Source organism: Corythoichthys intestinalis, chromosome 18, assembly GCF_030265065.1.
Source record: "Corythoichthys intestinalis isolate RoL2023-P3 chromosome 18, ASM3026506v1, whole genome shotgun sequence".
NCBI lineage: Eukaryota > Metazoa > Chordata > Actinopteri > Syngnathiformes > Syngnathidae > Corythoichthys > Corythoichthys intestinalis.
Genome location: NC_080412.1, coordinates 14,790,869 through 14,797,235, shown reverse-complemented (window position 1 = coordinate 14,797,235; position 6,367 = coordinate 14,790,869).

The following is a 6,367-nucleotide window of genomic DNA, read 5'->3' as shown; positions in this document are numbered from 1 at the left end:
GACATAAAAATAATTGCAGTGCTGGCAGCTTTAAAAAAAAGAATAAAAAGCATGGATAATATACATGAATACATATGGCGGAAAACACAGACAAGGCTAAAAAAGCAGTTTCTGCTCTTGCACCCCTCTTGAAAATAAACTGCTGTATTTTAAGCCAAAAGAACTGTTATGTTTGATAGAACAATATGTCTATATGCTGCCATAGCAGATTCATGGCGCATTAAGTCCCCACATTATTTTTTATTTTTCCGTTTTACCCTGGAAAACCCCGTTTACAGACGACACGCAACTGCTTTTGTTTCAACCCAGGAATAAATTAAGCCATTATTTGAAATTTCTATCATTTTTAGCTTAGAAAAATTAATTTATGTCTAATATTAGTTAAAAAAAAAACAACTTTATAAAATTATTCACTCGCATATTTTAAACTTTTAAACAAATTACGTCACAATGAAAAAAATACTGTCTGTAAATAGGTCACTAATATGTACTACATAACTATCACTTAATTGTAATTTTTTGTTACTGTCACATTTTCCCCGATATTTTAGATGATAAATAATCGATCCAAACAAAAAAAAAAATAATTGAAAATATAAAAACGTTTAAAAGGGTAAATATATGAAAAAGAAAATCTCGACCACTCCTTGATGTCTGCGATTTCTGCATTGTGACCCTTGTTACTGAATATTACCATGTTTCACCCATAACATCCCCCAAAATCCGGCTGTGACTATTCACAGCTGTGTCATGACACTCGGTGATACATGCTACATGGAGTTTTTGGATCGAAAAGAGGTAAGTAAGTGATAATATATCGTTAAAATCATGGCGTCTTTAATTATGCTCTCGCGTGCTCTTACCTCCAGTTAGGATTTTGCTGTTTAATTTTTTTTTTTCTTTTTAAATCCCCTCCTGTTAAAAAAAATCTTCCACCTGAAAATGGACATTTTAAGCTTTCCAATGATGTATCACACATGCATATAGGACAATTTTGAAATTTGGCCAAACTGGGGTTCTCAGAGTGAATGGAAACAGTAGTATAGTCAGCAGTGTTGTATGTCACAATGAAAAATACCAAGTAGTGAGAAGTAAAAAACTATTTCAGAAAAACACGAATGAATGTGCTACAGCAGACAACAGGCTGAAGGCTGTGGCAAAGAGCTCGCATGCTGTCTCGACTGTCTAACGGTAACCAACAGGCAAAAATACGTCTGTGATTAATTAACCAGCCTTGATAAAATAAAACAAAATTGAATTTAAAAAAAAAATCAGTCTCTGAAGACCTATACATATTGGCCAATGCTACATACAGTAGCTATCAAGTTTCAAGACGATCGGTTCATGAATAACGGTGGAATAGGACTTCGACATTAGAATCCACAACAGGAAAAAGAAGAACAAAAACTACTTGAGTGGCAACTTGACAGGCCTTCAGTGGGACCAATGAGAATAAAGTAATATTACAAGAATTAAGATGTAATCTTACAAGATTGAAGTCATACAGTGTAATATTATGAGATTAAAATTGTTCTATCACGAGAGTAAAGTTATAATATTACAAATTTAACTCAAACCATTATGAGGTTTATGTCATGATTTAATTCATACAATGTAATACTGAACTCTTAATATTCTGTTAGTTTTATCTTGCTTTTAATCTTTGTTGCCATTAATCTACAGTGTATCACAAAAGTGAGTACACCCCTCGCATTTCTGCAGATATTTAAGTATATCTTTTCATGGGACAACACTGACAAAATGACACTTCGACACAATGAAAAGTAGTCTGTGTGCAGCTTATATAATAGATTTAATTTATTTTCCCCTCAAAATAACTCAAAATATAGCCATTAATATCCAAACCCCTGGCAACAAAAGTGAATAAACCCCTTAGAAACTATGTACTGTACATCCCTAAATGTCCAAATTGAGTACTGCTTGTCATTTTCCCTCCAAAATGTCATGTGACTCGTTACAGGAGTGCTGTCAGCATTGCTGCAGAGATTGAAGAGGTGGGGGGTCAGCCTGTCAGTGCTCAGACCATACGCCGCACTCTACATTAAATTGGTGTGCATGGCTGTCACCCCAGGAGGAAGCCTCTTCTGAAGATGGTACACAAGAAAGCCCGCAAACAGTTTGCTGAAGACATGTCAACAAAGCACATGGATTACTGGAACCATGTCCCATGGTCTGATGAGGCGGGCGGGCTTTCTTTTATTGAAATATTGAAACAGTAATATATCGTGATACTTTGTATCCCAACGGTTATCGATATGCGCCCGCCAAGAATCGATATATGGTTTAAAAAGATGTCCTACTTTGAAAATAAGGAACCACCAGGTTGCTACCAAAGTCTTCCACCATAATAGTGACTCTGTTAACGAAATGGCTGTCATTGACGGAGCTAGTCATCCAATCCATTTAGACTGGGAGGGGTGAATGACTGTTCATTCAGCTAAAACCAGAGCATTTGCAGACAGTCTTTCTGATTTTTGGGGCGTTTACAGGTCCCTTTTTGTTCATTTTAGGGCATTTATGGGTCACTTCCTGTTGAGTTTGCGTTACTCCCTATCAGAGGTGGGTATAGACCCTACCCACGTGACGTCACAACTCCGCTCTCCTGAATGGTACCGCCCAATTGTCCGTCAAAACATAGTGTTAACCTGTTACGGCTACGTACATTCCTCCTATTTACGGCGTGTTTTTCTGCTCCTTAACATTAATAATCAAAATGGTGAAGGCGTGTGTGGCTGTTGGTTGCACTAACAGAGAAGATGGAAGGAGAGACTTGAAGTTTTACCGTATTCCGAGGGATCCAAAGAGGAGAGCGAAATGGACGGCTGCAATTCGACGTGAAAACTGGGCACCAAAAAATCACCACAGACTATGTAGTAGTCATTTTATATCCGGTAAGATGCATTTAAGATATACTTAGAGGGTTTTGGGCTGACAAATAACCACAATTAAGATCATTGCTAGGCTAATCGCCGACAACATACACGTATGTATGTAGTGAAAGTGCTATCGCTAAACCATATAAACATTAAAAGCCTTAACTCCATTGACAAACGACATGAAATACATTAGACTTGACAGTGGATGTTAGCAATAACAAAAGATTTTGAATTGAAAATTTCTTAACTCACCTTTCCAAGCACAAGATAGATTCCTGCCGAATTTTCGTGGACGAGGACCTGTTTCACCCAACCAGCAATGAAGTATTTATAAGCCTCCAAGCTCTTGAAGTTTTTCAAATTTTCGTGAGAATAGGCTGATTTTGTGTGGACAAGATAATTGTAAATATCGGCGTAGCAGATGTCAGGCAGACAGGGCGAAGACAGTGGGTCGAAAAACATCGATTTGGGCATCAAATATGAATCTGGCGACTGTATAGAACTAAGCTTTTCCACATAACGCCTTTTATGCAACACATCCAGTGAGTTTACGGCATCAGAAAGCACCGGGTCTTCCATGAAATGCATTTTAAATTCTTCGATCAATTGAAACCAATGCTAATACAGAGACAAAATGACGGACAAGTGGGCGGAACCATACAGCGAGCACGTGGTTTTGTGACGTCGGTGGGTAGGGTCTATAGTAGGCAAAAATTTTACTCCAATAACAGTAGCGTTACTTCAAAATAAAATTACTCAAGTAAAAGTAGTTATCCAAAAAACGTACTCAAGCATAAGTAAAAAAGTATTTGGTAAAAACAATACTCAACTAATGAGTAATATTGTGAGTAACTGCTTACAAATTTTTTTTATTTTTATTTTTTTAACAATTGTGTTTTTTTTCCTCAGCACAAGGATATCTATATGAACTGTTGTTACAGTGATACAATGGCACAATAACCCATTACATAACCACACTAAGCCAAAGGAAAAAAAACTCCATAAATTAGTAAATCATTGAATTCTGGCGAGAGAAAATAATGACAGAAATGAAGTATTATTTGTCCAAAGAGCATGAGTGCCCTCTAGTGGAGATAATAGACTGAGAGAGAGGTTAAAATCAGCGCTTTCGAGTCATGTTGAGGGGAGCGCTCTATGTCAAATACCTCATTTTTTCCGGTGTTTTAAAGACGGCACGTGATTGAACAGGCTGGCATGATCATAGAACAGCAAGCTTGCATCTGACTGGTATATTGTCGTCATGTGATTATTGTTGCAACGTCTAATTGGTGAAATTGATAGAGCTACTCTTTGCATCGCTGGAAAAAAAAAAAAAAAAAAAATCTAATATGTAGAATAAAGAGGAAAAATGTAACGACTCCTGTGTAGCCCAAAGTAGTGGCGTAAGAGTAGCGTTTTTTTCTTCACAAATCCCCTCAAGTAAAAGTAAAAAGTATGGCTTCGTAAAACTACTCTTACAAGTACATTTTTCTCAAATAGTTACTCAAATAAATGTAACAGAGTACATGTAACGCATGACTACCCACCGCTGCTCCTTATTCATTTGGGGAGATTCCCAGGTCACTCCCTGGTCTGTAACCAAAAATCAACCGGAAGTGACCCATGAATGCCCCAAAATCAACCTGAAGTTACCCTGAAATGCTCCAAAATCAACAGGGAGTGACTATATAGCAACAGCAAATGACCTGAAATGCCCCCCAATTAAAGTAATTAGTTGCCACTGACCGCCATAGACGTCCAATCCGTTTGGAATGGGAGCCAGTTCAAACGGATTGGACGTCTACTAGTTATAATCTCATTCCAAATCCCCGCAAAAGCTTGTTTTTCTATTTATTGGTTGTTTTGTAGAATATCCTTGAATGATTTCTTGATCAAAGTATCGATAATCGTTGTATTGCCATATCGTGAGATCATCGTTATCGGAAGCTTTGTATCACAAATCGTATTGTATCGTGAGGCACCAAGAGGTTCCCATCCCTACTATCCAGCTCTACCTCGAACACATGGCTTGTCATATGACGAAAACTAAACAATGTTCTTGCTTGTACAAAACAGCAAAAATAGACATGTCAGGAGGTGTACGTAGCAAATGTATTACCAAGAAAAAACAGCCGCCTCAGAGGTTCGGCTGTGGAGCCCGATCAATCCAATTGGACAAAAATAATGTTACAAAACAATTAAATAACTTGATGAAAGATACCGTTAACTTGTTTTCTAACGTTATTACTTCAGTATGTAGATTTAATAAAAAGAAATTCGATGCTTGTAATATGATTGGCTAATGCTTTGCAGTGTGCCCTTGTTGATGTTTCTGCCTATAGTTTTGCAATCTGTTGCATACAGTGAGGAAAAGGAGTATTTGAAAACCCTGTGATTTTGTAAGTTCTCCCACTTAGAAATGATGGGCAGGTTTGAAATTGTCATGGTAGGTGCTTGTCCTCTGTAAAGAAAAAAAATCCAGAAATCACAGTGTATGATTTTTTTAAACAATTTATTATACTACTGCAAATAAGTATTTGTACACCTGTCTATTAGTTGGAATTGTGAGCCTCAAAGACCTGTTAGTCCCCTATTAAAAGTCCAACAAATAAGTGGAGTGGAGGTAAACTTTTTCTGTCTGACTTTTTGACCTGTTTGAGGCAGTTAGCTGCATAAAAAACACCTGTCCACCCCATAAAATCCAGAGGACTCCAATTACTAACATGTTCAAGACCAAAGAGCCATCCAAAAACACCAGAGACAGAATTGTAGACCTCTACAAGGCTGGACAGGGTAACATGGCAATTGCCAAGCAGCTAGGTGATTTAAGATGCACCGTTGGAGCAATTAGTAGAAAATGGAAGAAACCAAACATGACTCTCACTCTCCCTCGGACTGGGGCTCCATGCAAGATATACCTCGTAGGGTCTCAATGATCCTAAGAATGGTGAGGAATCAGCCAAGAACTACACAGGAGGAGCTGATCAATGACCTCAAAGGAGCTGGGACCACCATTTCCAAGGTTACTGTTGGTAATACACTAAGGACGTCATGATTTAAAATCATGCATGGAACAGAAGGTTCCCCTGCTTAAACCAACACATGTCCTAGCCAGTTTTAAGTTTGCTAATAACCATTTGGATGATCCAGAGGAGTCATGGGAGAAAGTCATGTGGTTATATGAGAATAAAATTGAACTTCTTGGTCTTAATTCCACTCATAGTGTTTGGAGAAAGAAGAATGATGAGTACCATCCCAAGAATACCATCCTTTCTGTGAAGCATGTGGGTGGTAGGATCGTGCTTTGGGGGTGTTTTTCTGCACATGGAAGTGGACGACTGCACTGTATTAAGGAGAGGATGACAAGGGCCATGTATTATGAGATTTTGGGGAATAACCTCCTTCCCTCAGTTAGAGCATCGAAAATGGGTCGCGACTGGGTCTTCCAACATGACAATGGGCTGAAGCAG